Source organism: Prinia subflava, chromosome Z, assembly GCF_021018805.1.
Source record: "Prinia subflava isolate CZ2003 ecotype Zambia chromosome Z, Cam_Psub_1.2, whole genome shotgun sequence".
Classification (NCBI taxonomy): Eukaryota; Metazoa; Chordata; class Aves; order Passeriformes; family Cisticolidae; genus Prinia; species Prinia subflava.
In genome coordinates, this window is record NC_086283.1 from 64,723,705 (window position 1) to 64,739,866 (window position 16,162).

Below are 16,162 nucleotides of genomic sequence, written 5' to 3' on the forward strand. Positions count from 1 at the left end.
TATCACAGGGCGATGAGGGTTTTCTCTACAGCTTTGGGAGAACACTTGTAACATAAATACACCCTCTCCCCTCCACACTTAGACTGCAAAGACACCAGGAGTATAGAAATTACAGGCTATGACTTCAGGTTTAACGAAAGGAGACAAACAGAAAAGTTACACTGCAACACCAAGTGCATACCAAAAGCTAATCCTTTCCTAATTTAGGGGCAAGATTAGATCTCTCATTCTAGAAACTTGCTAAGCACAACTGCATAGAAGTACCTGCTGTAGCCCAGATAAAGTGTAAATACCATAACAGTGTGTGGTTCAACAAAACAGAGGAGGTTTCCCACTGTTCCAGCACTTCTCTGCACCAGCATAGCAGAGACCAGCACTGTGACAAGGACAAAGCTGAAGATATGCCATCTGAGAAGTGTTTTCATTTCACCACAGTGTTTTCCTCTTTATGCCACTGACATCGCTCTGCACACCTACTCCCATATCACACTGGCTAATGAGCATGTTTTGATGCCTAGCCCTGACCTTCCTGCATACTGGAAACTGTTCCCTGTCCTATCCACATTGGCCATAGAGCAAAGTTATTCCCTTTCCTTTGCATAGCATTATTTGTTTACAAAAAAAAAATTAAAAATTGCTACCCAGCTTGTCATGTCAGCCTTTTCCTCTCCTAGCACAGAGAGGAACCCTGTATTTCACACATCCTGTCATTTCCAGCCCAGATCTCCAACGTGTTGAGATGATTTTGGTTCTGTGCTCCCATACCTTTGTGTCTCTTTCTGGCCTCATGCTCTGTCCTAGTGCAATACAGAGAAAAGTGTGTTATTTCTTACACTGTATCATTCAGGAAAATACTGGATGGGACAGATCCAGCAGAGCCACAGCTCCCTTACCCTGTATGTCAGACACCTTCTGTGCAAGACCTCTCTTTTTTTTCTTATCTGACTACAGAACAGAACATGTTTAATAGTAATAGTAGAGTAGTGGTAGTAGTAGTAATAGTAATAATAATGATGAAGTGTATATAGTATGCTAATAGACTGTATTATATTTAATAATACAGAATATAGAACAGATTTTCAAAATATAATTATATTACTTATATGTATTATTGATCTTATATATGTATATGTATTTATAAATAGGCATTATTTTATATGTGTACTATTAATATTTATATATGACACACCTTTACATATTTATAAAATGTAACAGCAGCTATTTTGGGTCACTACTGAACAACCTATTAAGTGTAGTTTATGGCTTGTAAGCCACAGTCCTTGACCACCTGGAAATTTACACCTGCAAAATGAATGTCTGGGTTCAGCAGAGGCATACTAGAAACTCTGTTTTTTTAACTGGAGATAGAGAAGGGGGAAATAACAATTTCAAACAGGGTAGCAGCCAAGCTCTGGCTTTTCCCGGGCAGCTGTTGTCTTGGCAGTGCTCAAACCTATCTTGGCTTACAGCTAAAGGTTATTTCCCTTCTCTTCCTGCCCACATATTGGGTAATCCTTTAGGACTTCCCAACACAAGAAGGGTAGGAAAGTGACTCAGATTGGAAATACCTTTGCCTAGAGATGCACTAAAACAACACTGGTGGTCCTTTAATAAGTAACAGTTTTACTTGAACGAAAACTTACAAATGGTTACTCGCATGAAGGGACACTCCTAGCAAATAATTGTATTCGTAAAGTTCACAAAATGATATGAGAAAGAGGAAGAAAGAGGATGCGGGGAGAGGGGAAGAGAAAGAAAAGAGATAGAGAGCGAGAGAGATCACTGGTGCTCGGTCCAGCCAACGGGGGTCTTTGATGTCCTGAAGTCCCACACAGTGCAGCTCGCTGTCCTTCTTCACGCTGGTTGCTTCGGTCAACGCCCCCTCCGTGCCCAAAGAGGGCGGGGGCTGGCAGCCAATTTATATGTAAATGAGGAGTACCGTGAGTAACAAAGAGATTACACAGCCTGTGGGTCTCGTGTAAGCGCGGAACAGGAGCGTAGTCACCTTAGCATCACTCTATCTCTGATCCGGCTGATGGCAGCACTAGGGGTCTTCCAACTCCTCAGGCACAGCATCCACCCTTCTCATGGCGCGTCTCATGGTGTGGCTCCAGTTACCTCATTTAAATTCACTTTATTTCATTTGAAACCTCAAATCTGCTAGATCATCAGTGGGTTTGCCTTTCTCCAGCCTTAACCCCATGAGGACAGAGAGTGAAATTCGAAATTACTAAAACCAGTTGCTGTCAACTTTAAACACATTTTGAAAAAAAAAAACCTGCTGTAGAAAATAATTATATCTTGGAAACCCTTCTTGCCTATTTCCTTTGTGGAGATGCAACTGTTCTTAGGTGAAGGGACTGAACAATCAAGCCTTCAAACTATAGCACTGGTGATGCAAGAAAGCTTCCACTGGACTAGATGAGAAATAAGGTCTTGTGTACATTTAGATGTTTGATCACTGCTATATAGTTATGATCCTGTTTTCAAAAAATGTTAGAGATTTTTTTTATGCCTGATTGTCCACACTGGTCAAAGACACTCACTTTACTAAAGATCACAGAGGAAAACAGGATAGACCATACAGAAAAGGAAGAAATAAATTGATGAAATAAACAAACCTGAAGAGAAAATGGGACAGGATTCTCTTTCCTCCCCTTATCTATTCCAGTTATCTTGGGTACTATTTGTAAAACACACATATAAAATACTTCAGGTATGACAACCACTTTTAGAAAATAATTGCCTTGAACAATAGAAATAAAAACTTGCAGAAGGTCACAGTACTCACTCAGTGAATGCCATGAATCTAACCCTGTGATTCTGCACTTAGATGAAAACTTCTTTTCCTGGAGCTTTTCATAGGACTAAAATCCTAAGATGCCCGGGTCCGACAGAACTCAGGTGATGTCTCTGAGCTAACATCAGTCAAGTGAACAAAAGTTTCAGATCCTGCCTGTTGCTAAACGAAAAATAAGAAAAGGGAATGAAGCGTGAAAGAACTCTTCAGCAATACAAGCACCATAACAAAAACTTACTGTGCAGAAAATGTGGAAAACACCTGTCATTGAGAATAGCCCCAAGGTCACGCAGAGTAGTTTCTCAGCACACAGTCAGGCAGAGCAGAGGGTCTACAAAGATCAGACTAAACCCAGGACCTGAGATAGGTACTTTTCAGCATACGATTCCCATAAGAAAACACAATACTGAAAGTTACCTGCTTACATCCTAATTGTGTATGTATGATAGTGGCTAAATTACAGCACATTCTCACCATGCTGAAGACACTTTTTTAGGTTTTTTTTTTCTATTTTGAATGCTTAAGTTCAGACAGTCATACAACCAAGACCTTTTATTTACTTCAGGAAAAACACAGATTATCAGTGGCCAGCTAGAAGTGTCATTTAGGAGTCTCCGAGGTGTACTCGTTACCACAGAAACAAGAGAGGACTGACTCCCTGTAATTTCTGTCTTGCAAGAGAGTTCACCAACCTGACTAGTAAATACAGTTCATAAATCAACAAATCAGAATCGAAGTCAAGAAAATGAAGATGAAGCAGCTGGTCTTCCATTGGTCCTCCTCATCATCCACAGTACTAAGGGATATATCTTTTGAATTCCTTGAACTTATACAAATCCATCCTGGAAACATTTGATACAAACTAACACTCATTTTAAAATATTTTTCACAGAAAGGGACTAGAAAAGCCAATAAAAATTTGCTCTTCTTTTAAGTCACCCACCTTCATCTCACCCTGTTTTACTTTGCAAAAAAGGTGTGGGGCAATAACCTTTGGAAAGAGAGTAATATGTTCAGCCAGTTACACTTGAATTACCAGATGTATAACAATCCTCAAGAGGGCAAATTGCCACACACATTTCTACGAAAGTGCCTTACAAACAGCAGTTAATTTTCACACCACCCTTGTGGGCTTTGCATGGATGGGTTATCACTCCCAGAGCGCAGATGTAGCAAAACAGTGGCACCATGGAAATGAGTGCCAAGGTTGGGATTACACTTAAAACCTTCAGACCTCTTCCGTCTGCATTTTATGACTAACAGGGAAGGAAGGCAGAGAGGCTTAAGGTTGGGAGACTGGAAATACCAAAGGATGCCATTGCTGGAACTCCAAGTCTCCGTGGAGCTGCAGTGGGTGGACATATGACAGCTCAGTTAAACTGGCACCAGGCTGAGGCTCACTGGCCTCTTAGGGCAGGTGCAGGTGGTGACTGCCAGGTGTGAACAGCTAAGGTACCAAACTGCTGCTGCTCTAGGAGCTTATGACTATAAATCTATTATCACTGCGTGAATGAAATAGAATTATACTGTGCTTTTGAAACTTCCAGTAAGTTCAGTTATAGAAAACTTCCAGGTGTAATACCAACCACCAGTGCATAGATGCATCAGTACAGGAGCAATCAATACACATTTGGTTACAAAAAAACCCAGCTTGCTAACAATGACTAGAGAAGTACTTGAGCTGTTACAGTTTATCCAGGAGTTTTATGTTACTTTCTGAACACCTAGCTATTTTTGTGGAATACAAAGAAAACACGCTTGAGACGAATTAGTGGCAGCAGCAAAAATAGTAACTCCGTGGTGTACGTCTCTCACAACAAGCTTTAGACTGCATGCAAGACCACCTACCCTCCCCTCAATACTTTCTGTTAATACTTAGAGCACACAGTATCTTTTTGCCAATTATTTAATCTATTACTTCTCTGGATGCAAGGCTTTTAAATTATCAGGTTTGTTTGTAAGCATACCTATGAAGGATTTCAAAGTGCTGATAAACTTCAGCAAAAGGTTGAAAAATAGCTTTTTGCTCAAAGCCACAGGCAAAAGGGGAAGATGGGCACTGGGCATGACTTAGCCAGGTTGCTCATCAGGCTTAGCACAGGACAGTAAGTGAATGAATGTACCATGTGATTTCCAACTTTTGTGTGGCTTTAGAAGTGGGCAAAAACAGGTTTAGCCAAGCCTGAAATGACTTTTGAATAATCAGCCTGAGACAACTGGCAGATATGACCCTGAGGGCAATTTTTCCTGGTTTCTGGTAAAGCCAGTCAGTCAGAAACAGTCTGAAACCATGCACATGGTGCTGTGGGGCAGGCATGCATCCCCAGTGTGGTGCTGGCTGAGGTTATTAGGTTAATTGCACAACCACGTGAGTACAGCCCTGTTGGTCTGAGCTTGGAATTATATGGAGGAGAACTGAAGAAGCCATGAGAGAAACAGGAACTGGTCATTCCTGACCTGAAAAGACCTTTTGGGGTAACTCTGTTTAAAGGAAAAAAGTTAAGAAAAACAAGCCTAGTTCCTTAGCTGAAAAGTTGTCATTCAGAACACCACAGAGGGATGTCATCACTTGTTTCATGCAAATTCTCACTGCTGCTATCAAGCACGCTAAGTGCTTAGTCCCATTTCTCTTCAAATCAACAGAAAAATGAAACACTACAGTTTGTGCCAGTTCACAGCCAGGCTTCAGCATCTATCACAGCTTTAGCATTGCAACACCGCTGGCAGAGGTTGTATTTCTGAGAACGGTAAGTGGGGGAATGGCAAAGAAGGCAGTCAAAAGCAAACTTCACAGATTCAACAATTCAAATGTTGAAAGCCAGCCACATACAGGGATGTCATTTTTACTGAGTGTATTGTTTTGTTCCTATGACAGATCTTCACTCACTTGAATGGAAACAGCCGTACTCTACATCTAGTACTACTGAACTGCTAGCTGTGCTCAGGAGATATTTATAACCATTAACACTGTAGATGGAAGTGAGTTTTAATGTGTCATAGTTACTCCTCTGGCTGGAGAGCAGCTCTCTGTCTGACATCTGGAACTGAACTGCAGAAATCTCAATATATATATATCCATCATTTTCACTCTTTTCCCTTTGCACGTAACCATCCCTTCCAAGCTTGCTTCTGCTTTCTAGCTTGCCTTTTTACTCCTGCCTCGTCTCGGTGGCAAGCCAAGTTAGAGTGGAGCTGCTTTTCCCAGTGCTCGCCCCACTGCCTGCCTGGGCTGGGGGCCAGAGGGACCCCTCGGAGCTCCCCTGAGGGAGGTGCCAGGGTGCTCGAACCTCCCGGGGGACCAAACCACACCGCCAGGCACTTGGCCGCCGGCCCCGTTCTCGGTGCAGCCGGCAGATCCCTGGGGCCCCAGTCCACAGCCCCCTGCGCCTGCCCACCTCTGTTCCAGCCGGGAACTAGGGGTGGGAGGGGGCGGGGGCTGTGAGGGTCACTTTTCCTTTTGCAAGAGGATGCAACGCGGGACGAGGGGCTCCACTCCACTCCGTACGTTGTGACAAACCACGACCCCTCGAGCACCGCTGCCTCCCCCTGTCTTCACCGGCACTACCCGTGCAGCCCGGGAGGGCACACCGAGCCTGCCACTGCACAGCGCTCCGCGACAAGGCCGAGGGACCCGTGCCCGTGCCCGGTGGAGCTTCCACGGGAGCCCTTGGCGGCGCACAAAGAGAGAGCGAGCCAGACACGGGAGTCTCGCCCGCCCCCGCGGCGGGCAGCGCTGGATGCACCCGCACGCTCCCCCCGCGCACGCATCCACACACACAGTGCGGCCGGCGGGTCACGTACCTGCAGGTGCCTGTCTGCGGGGGCGCGGGCCGGGCAGCCCAGCTACATCGCCCGTATTGCGTGGGGGGATGAGGGCGATATCGCTCGGGGGCTGGGGCGGGGGGGCTGCTCTGCTCCCTCCGCCCTCTTCCTCCTCCTCCTCCCCGCGGTGTGTGCGGGGGTGTGTGGTACTCCGCGCCGGAGGAGGCAGCGGCGGGCTCCAGCTCCTGTCAGCCACCGGAAACCGGAGCCCGGTCCCCCGCACCGCAGGAAGTGTGCAATGGCACACCCGCACACCGGTCCGGACTGGCAGCGCACCGCGGGCTGCGTGCCACGGAACACCGCACACGCACAGCAGTGCAGATTGTGTGCCGTGGAACACCGCACAGCACCGCGGGCTGTGTGCCTGGAGCACCACACAGCACCGCGGGCTGTGTGCCATGAACACCGCACAGCAGTGCAGATTGTGTGCCATGAACACCGCATAGCACCGCGGGCTGTGTGCCATGAACACCGCACAGCAGTGCAGATTGTGTGCCATGAACACCGCACAGCACCGCGGGCTGTGTGCCATGAACACCGCACAGCAGTGCAGATTGTGTGCCATGAACACCGCACAGCACCGCGGGCTGTGTGCCATGAACACCGCACAGCAGTGCAGATTGTGTGCCATGAACACCGCACAGCAGTGCAGATTGTGTGCCATGAACACCGCACAGCACCGCGGGCTGTGTGCCTGGAGCACCGCACACACAGAGCACCGCTTCAGGCAGCGCAGCCCAAGGCTGGGCACAGCTCGGGACACTGTTGGGACACCCAAGGGACACTGCCCCTTTGCACCAGCGGCATAGGGCAGCAGAGAGTCCCAGGGGGCTGAGGGGGGCGGAGAGCGGGTCACCGTACCCCTCTGTGGGGAAACAGGCAACAGGAGCTGCATTGCCGTGGGCAGGAGTGAAAGCAAGGAGAGATGCGTGCATGTGAAACGGGGATGTCGTGCTAAGGAACACGCTCTCAGCTGACATAAACCCATGTAATTCCCATTATTCTGGTGGAGCTCTGTTGACTTGCAGCACCTCAGCTACTACTCAAAGTTGGTGTGTTCAAACAGCTGGTACCTTGCTGATTTGTGCAGAATAGAAACATGAGATTTACTGTTACTTTTTTTTAATAGGTATCTGGCACAACTTGCTAATTTTATGTGGACTATATACATACACTTGCACATATCTGCACACATGTTGTGCCTATATGTAAGACAATTAAAAACTGCAATTTGTGTGTTGTGAAAACTTCCTTAATTTGCTTGCAACTAGAGACCCCATCAGCAACATTACTCATATTGGGATTTTTTTGCAATTAATCGCAGGAGGGCTTACTGTGTGTTTGTAGCATTTTCTCTGGGTGTTGGTTCTCCCACAGTAAGCAAGCCACATGCCAAAGCAAACTCTGCTCATCCCCTCAGCTGGGCCTTTTTTACCTTGTATCACTCCAGAAGGAGGCCTGGCTATCAGCCTTCTAAGCTAGCTGCTTCATGGCCCAGAGGTTTCCTTTCCTCATCTTCCTTATGCCAACGTTTGCAAAACTTGAATGGGCTAACACATGCTACTAGCTACGATGGCAACAATGCTTACACAAGAGTATAATGGAGACAATCTGGAATTGTATTCATGCCAAAAGTGATGCTCTTTCCGGATTTGCCTGAGGCAGCCGGGGAATTGGTAGCAGCATTATCCTTGCCTAAGGAAGACTGCCATCCCTTCTGCTATTGTTATTTTCAGTAAGGTGTCATGGTCATGGTGCTGCAACCAGCAGAGGTCTATAATCAATAGAATAATCTATAATCCATTAAATAATCAAGATTTCAGTAACAGACTCCTAAAGATGAGGAACTCTAATGGAGTAATTATGCCAGGGAGTGAAGGGAGAGTCTGCCTCCATCCATCATGATAAATACATGTCACCCTGCTTTTACATTACACATCTTGCTTTTAAGGCAGGGACCTGTAGTCAAAGCACTGGCAACATTAAGAAAAAGACCACAACCTTCCAGGACTCTGCTGTGCCCACAAAATCCTTCCAGGGACAGGAATGGTTTGATTTTCAGGAACATGTCCTGACATATGTGGTACTGCACAGGCCATCAAACAGACCTCCTGGGTCAGAGGCTGCATGGGTTGTGTTAGTTGAAACCAGTGCCCTGTTTGCTTCTGAGCATGAGCCTTTGAGATGGGGCTGCAGAGCTGTCTTTTCAAGACCAAATACTTACACTTTCACAAATGACAATAAGGAATTCCTGAAGAGGAGGAGTTTCTTCCAAACAAACACTCCTCATCTCTGAGAGCCCCATAATCAAGCACTTCATCTGCAGCCAGGAAACACAAGGGGCTTGCTCTTCACTGTTGGTATTCAGTCTGGATCACTCCTTTACATTCATTTTCTTTGTTCTTCTCTACTTCTGTCATGCTCTTCAGTGGCCACAGGAAAAAATAGCCCAAGCGTCTCTACTACCACCCTCTCCCCCCCTCTTTCTTCTCTTTCTTCACTTCTTTGTTGTTAGGAGCAGCCACAGGTCAATGCAGTGTCACAGAATTAGTAGGTTGGAAGAGACCTTTAAGATCATCAAGTCCAAGCCATGCTCTAACATCTCAACTAAACCATGGCACCAAGTGCCACATCCAGTCTTTTGTTAAACACATCCAGGGATGGTGACTCCACCACCTCCCCAGGCAGACCATTCCAATACTTTTATCACTCTTTCCCTGAAAAACTTTTTCCTAATATCCAATCTATAGTTCCCTTGGTGCAGCTTACGACTGGTATCCCCTGGATCTGTCAGTTGCTGCCTGGAGAGAGATCAACCTCCACCTGGCTACAAACACCCTTCAGGAAGTTGTGGAGAGTGATTAGGTCACCTCTGAGTCTCCTTTTCTCCAGGCTAAACACCCCCAGCTCCGTCAGCCATTCCTCACAGGGTTTGTGTCCCAAGCCCCTCACCAGCCTTGCTGCCTCCTCTGGATGTGCTCAAGTGTCTCAATGTCCTTCCTGAACTGAGGGGCCAGAACTGGACACAGCACTCGAGGTGTGGCCTCACCAGTGCCCAGGACAGGGGAAGAATGACTTCCCTGCTCCTGCTGGACACACCATTCCTGATCCAGGCCAGGATGCCTTGGCCTTCTTGGCCACCAGGGCACTCTGCTGGCTCATGTTCAGTCAGTTATCAACCAGAACCCCCAGGTCCCTTTTTGCCTGGGCACTGTCCAGCCACACTGTCCCCAGCCTATAACACTGCAGGGGTTAGTGTGGCCAAAATGCAGGATTCAGCACTTGGACTTATTAAACTTCATCCCATTGGACTCTGCTCATCCATCCAACCTTTCCAGGTCTCTTTGCAGAGCCTTCCTACTTTCCAACAGAGTGACACATGCTCCCAGCTTAGTGTTGTCTGCAAATTTACTAGTGAAAGCCTCAATACCCTCATCCATGTCACCAGTAAAAATACTGAACAGAGCTGGCCCCAGCACAGACCCCTGGTGACACTATGGGTGACTGGCTGCCAGCTGGATGCAGCACTGTGCACCAGCACTCTCTGGGCCCGGCCATCCAGCCAGTTCCTGACCCAGCAAAGAGCAAAGAGTGCTCCTGTCCAAGCGTGGGCTGCCAGCTTTTCCAGGAGTGTGCTGTGGGAGACAGTGTCAAAGGCCTTGCTGAAGTCCAAATAGACAACATCCACAGCCTTTCCCACATCCACCAGGCAGGTCACTTGGTCATAAAAGGAGCCCAGGTTGGTCAAACACGACCTTCCCCTCCTAAACCCATGGGTCTGGGATGGCTGGGTGTGATACCCTGGCCATCCTGTAAGTGCTGCATGATGACACTCAATCACTCACACTGCGCTCATTAATTCAAAAGAGGGTTTGAAAATACTTCACAGATCTCTGACAGGGTTGCTTGGTTTTTGTGCCCTATTTTCATCACATCGTGCCACACAGGGCTGTAATTTCATCACAGAAGTTTCTGTTTCACATCATATACTCTGCCAAAGAGCTCAACTAAGCCAAATACATCATCACCAGCACTTCAGCACAGAATTGCAGTTCTGGATGAGCTCACTTTAGGTCACTGCCTGTGTTAGTAACTGCACTGGGAAGGCAGCGATTGTGTGCACTGATGTTCCCAAGCGAGAAAACAAGGTTTTCTCCAGGAAGGAAAGCTGCTGGTAATTGACTAAACAGGACTGCTGGCTGCTGCAGGGTGGACAGACAGAGAGACTGTCCTGCCTCTGCAAAGCCGAGAGACTGCTGTGGTGAGGACTTATTGCTGGCCATTTCTCCTCCTATTCCTCACTTAGAATAAACTGGAAGGGCACATCCAGGCAGACATCTGACTTGGTTAGTATGGGCACCTGCTGGAGGTGCTGAGCATCTCTCCATAGATGGTGCACATCTGGTGGCAGGGTCCTGTCATTAAGCAATGAGCTGAGAAAGGTGTATCACATCCTCATCCCAGAACTAGCATGGATTTTTTTCTGTGACCTCTGGCAACTCACTAACCCATGTGCTGTGACCCTTCATCAGCCACAGCAGGCTGTGTGGCAAGGCTGAATTGTCTCACTCCAGATGCCAGTGTCAGGATAGCCAGGGCTCATGGTGCCCAGTGGAAGCTCGTGCTCTCCCCTCCAGCGCTCCTAGGCAGCCTGCCATCCCATTAACACCCATGCCAGCAGCAGACCAAAAACAATGGGAAAAAGTCAAAGCATCTCAGATCCCAAAAGAACTCAGCCTTCTGCAGAGAAACACTGGCTGTGAAATATGGTGTACAAGCTGCCAAACAGGAGGGAAAGGAATCACCATCCTCCTGTTTGGGAATACCTGATTGTCTGCTTAAAGAGAGGCCCAAAGGTGCTGGCAAGTGACAGCGACATCAGAGCAGAGATGACACCACCTCACAGAAAATGTGCAGATACCAAATGACCACAGGGCTTTGTTGTGAACTGCTCAGCTTCCCCAGCATCCCTCCTGCAACACATCAGTCAATCAGGAACAGAGCAAAGCTTGGCTTTTCCCAGAGACATCCTCCATAAGATGTGCACCGACTCAGTCTGGGCCTGTTCCCCTTTTGTTAAGCACTGACAGGTGAGCTGGATTCTGCTGAGTGGTTTGTTTCTGCTGCCCAGCTCTGCCCTTCCTTTGACCCACGCAGCAAGGAAGCTGAGCCAAACGCCTACAGTCTGTGCCCTGGCCATGCTTGCTCTGTCCTGCCCAGCTGAGCAGGGTGTGCCAGCACCCACAGAGACTCTCCCTCAGCCCCCACCACCATCATGAGCCTGACCTGGTGCCAGAAGCTTTGCCAGCTGAAACACAAAGGTGAAACACCACGCCATGTGAAATCCCCCAGTCCTCACAGCAGGAGAAAAGCTGGCCTGGGAGGTGGTGCACAGGCTGGGAGGAAGACAGACGCAATCAGAAAATTTTAGCAGAAAGCTGGCCATACACTAAGGACCCACCACTAGAGTAGCTGGAATGAGAATGAAAAATGAGAAAGGCTAAGAATGCTCTGTTTGACCAGGTGTAGGTTTGAAACCAGAACTATTTGTGTCACAGGAAGAAGGGCAGGATCAGGCCACTGCCACAATAGGCTTTTTTTTGCAACAGTTTTCCCCAGACTACTGTTAGCATGTCTGGTCCAAGGGCTGTTCATCATGGCTGTAACCAGCCAAATGCAGACCATGAGCTAGAATTTAAAGGTATGTTTCTCAGAGGAACATGTGCCCAACCAAAATAGCTGCCGCTGTGCAATAAGTTAAGCTGGAACCACTTCTGAGTCAGGAAAAATCCCTGGCATAGCCAATATTTTCCTGAAAAAGGCAGCTCCTTGGAAAAGCACTATGAGTTAAAAGATTAATTTTCCTTTTAGACTTCATGACACAAGCAAGACTTTACCCCATCAGTTAGCTGGAGCATGGAGAGAATAGTATCTGGAAGGTCCCAGAAAGTCCTAGAAGAGCTCAGTGCCTGGCCAAACCTTGTGGTGTCTCACACTGCCTCTTCCTCCTCTGTAGCACTGTGAGGGAAGTCTGTTTCAGGCAGCCTTCCAACATGCAGGTATACAGCTGGTTCTTCACTGAAGTTTCCTCCATCTCAACATCTGTTGCAAAGGAATGAGCACCAAAAATCTGGGGAGCCAGCTTCCCACCAAAAAGCCTGTGTGTCAATCTGGAATACTGCAGTCCCCTCTCAGAGGATTAAGTATGAGCTAGACCCACCTGGCTGACACAGTTCTCTGGGTGAAAGGGCTCAGTGAGAAACGAGTGTCTGCAGGTCAGTATTAATGGGCTGGTTCCCTCAAGGGACATCAGTGATCTGGAAGGGCAAAGCAGCAGGTGGGTCTGTGGGGCAGTGCAGCTTACAAACACCCAGCTATGAGGACACAAAGTCAGTGACAGAAGGTGGGTGGCAGTTTCCTCCATGAGTGCAGGAAAACAAATAGTCTGCCTTGCAGAGAACTGGTGTGTGACAAGTGCGGCTGGGGCATTACAACACACACCTGGGATACTGATGGTTAGTAAATAAGGAGTCCTTCTCTCAGGACCATGCAGAGGGCTTTGTTTTCAGTAGCAATGTAGCAGAGCTGCACCAGTGTAGAAAGGGTCAGAATGAAAGCCATTAAGCACCTCTTTGGTCACCAGCTTTCTGGCACTAAACTGGTATGATGCTATTGGAAGTTCCTTGGAAAATTGCAAATAAATACAGAAGTGAATAAGTTGCTTGTCTGTTGGGTTGTTGTTTGGGGTGGGTTTTTTTTTTTTTTTTTTTTAGGTTTCCTGTACAAAACAGTGGAACTGTAATGTCTGAAAAGCAAATTCATTTACTAAGGCAAGGCAAAGCAGTATCAGAACATGATCAACTTGTGTAAGAGTACTCCTTTAAGAGGAAGGTCAAGCAGGCAACTTCTCCCTCATACCCCACAGCTTCTCTTTATGTAAGGAAAGGTTTTTAAGGCAGAATCTGTGAAGCATCATATCTACATTCCTGGAACATCTATAATTAAATACACACAATATTCCAAAGCAAAGCACTACTGCTTAATTTGCCCTTCACTTACCTGCCAGTCCAAAAACTATTTGTGGGGGGCACAACATGATGCCATAAGATTTCGTCATTTTTGGAGAAGATTTCAGAACAAACTCACTTTTAGTAGATCATGGTCCTTCAGCTCTGTTGGTCATTCACCACAGCATCTACTTGCACCCTGCTCAGCACTATTTCAACACTTGTAATCCTGATTATAACACTGACCCGACATCCCTGCTCCATAGGTCAGAAACAAGGGCAGTACAAGGATCCACGAGAGTGGAAGGCATTCTTCATTCTGGGACATTAACAGGACACAAGCCCACAAGGAACCTGATTCAAACAGGAAAGCTTGAGGAGAGTGGTCTTCTGCTCCAGCCACCCGGACTGCCAGCAATCCCTCTACTGGATTGCCAGGACAGGTGTTGCAAATACTGCTCTGCCTGATCAGGGCAGACTTACACAATCATGTAGGTAACACCAGGCTGAATTAAAAGAGGTGGCCAGGCAAGGAGTGTCCTGAGCTTGTTTCTGAAGTAGCAGGTTGTGTGGCACAACCTGACAAGCAGGGATTCAGCCATGACAGTGCACTGTAAAGGCTTTGTCTTTTTCCACTAATCACTGATTACCAGAAAACTCCTACTCTTCTCAAACTCCTTTTGGAGATTCAACACCCAGCCTATAGCACATATGAGGGCATGCTCATTTTCGTTTGGACATCCTGAAGGAACATGGGGGAATAAGTACCAGAAGTAAAGACCACCCAACTCACAGTCACTGGATTTGTTACGCCTGCAGTTATTCATCAACTCTAAAGAAAAAAGAAAACCAGCACAACAAAATACCTAACTTCAGGTCAGAGCTAGGATCAAAGTGAGTTAGAGTGTGATTGATGAAATGCAAAGCAGATAACAGGCTATGAAAGCTTAGAGACATGGTAATGCCCAGGAAAAACACCCAGCTTTTAAGCCACTTTGAAATTTTTCATACCCTATCTGTGGCAGCTAACAACCTGAGAGAAGATAACCTGTTCATTTTCCCCACTGAGAACCTCATATTGTCAGTTAGGCAGCTGCATTTCCTTCACATGTGCATGATGCTGAAGAAAGCAGTGCAGACATCACAAGGATACTTCACATTTACACCCAGGCATATCAGAGCAGAACTAACTTTCTGCTGGTCCTGCCTTTGTTAGTTTTGTTACTAGGCTGCAACTAACAATTAGTATTAACACAGAAAAAATATACGAAGATCAGTCCACAAGATGCCTTTGGAAATCCTATACTGCTTCATCAGAGGCTTGAAACACCCTTGAGAATTCAGTCTGTGACCACACAACTCTGTTTTGTATTAAATTCTTGTGGGTTTTGGTAGAATAGGATATATCTGTGGCAACAGCAAGTAAGTGTCAGCTCTTGCATGAAATATACAAGTAAAGAAGAACAATTTAAACAAAAGCCTGAATAATGAGTATGGAAAAAGTGTGTAATAACAGCTCAACAAGAAACTCACTTGAAAGTAAGCAGGAGACTTGACACTACAAGTTTGTGCTAATTATATGAGGGAGATTTGCCTGAATGTACAGTGTGTAATTTCTCTCTGTAAGATAAGGACACTGGGCTGTTTCTGTCTAAGAAACCATGATGCTTTGGTCTCCAGCCTGTGGCCTCAAGTTATTCCCTAATGTCCTTTAAAACACAGAGAGTGGTTTTAAACGTAACTGGATCATGCTCTGCACCCACTCACACTGCTAGCTGTGAGTTCCTGGGCTCACAAAAGGGGGTGGCTCTCTGCAAATGACATATGAAGGCTGTAGCAGACCCACAGTGCATCCATTTCTGTTCCCCTCAACGTTGGGCTGTGAGGGCAGAACTCCTATCTTACAGGGTGCCTTAAAGAGTTCACAGTGCAAACACAAAAAGATGGAGGGTGGGGAAAATCTTTTCAATGACAGGACTGGAATCATGCAGGAGCTGAGTCGTGGTTCTGGCACAGAAATCCTGTGGCTGTTACCATCCTTTCATGCAGTTGCTCATCTGTAACAGACTGACAACACTCTCATATTTTGTGTCTTTGAGGGGATCTCCTTTTCTTCAAAGAGAAGTAAATAACAGCAGAGAAAGCTATAAATATGAAGATGAGACATTATTTACTTAAGATATCTGACTGTCTCTGTCACAGGAGCATTTAGTCCTTTGGAGAAGAAAATAACCAGCTGAGCCATTGTTTCCTCCCAGCCTGGGTTGAGGCAACCATGGTATTATTTTCCTCCCTCCCTTTTTGGCCTGGTAAATTTCAAAGTTCGAGAGACATGTTTCAGTGGATAGATGTGACCTAGACAGTGCTTTTACAGTAAAGTCTGGATCTCAAAATTCCCCTCTATCATATTCAGTTGTTTAGTAGAAATAGTAAGCTATATATAAAGAAATAGCTGATGACACCCTTCTGGAGAAAATATTATTAATATTTTTATTAATATTTTCTTGATGAAAATATGTTTCTTGGTGAAAAA

At 46.4% G+C, this 16,162-nt stretch overlaps 1 protein-coding gene across 1 annotated transcript in view; it reads right to left on the reverse strand.

The window, feature by feature from the left end:
• Positions 1–6,823, reverse strand: part of KIAA1958 (KIAA1958 ortholog) — a 61,494-nt gene extending 54,671 nt beyond the window's left edge. The window contains exon 1 of the mRNA XM_063422905.1: positions 6,602–6,823. The gene's annotated coding sequence lies outside the window, so the exon portion shown is untranslated. The remainder of the gene's footprint in view (positions 1–6,601) is intronic.
• Positions 6,824–16,162: the final 9,339 nt, after the last annotated feature.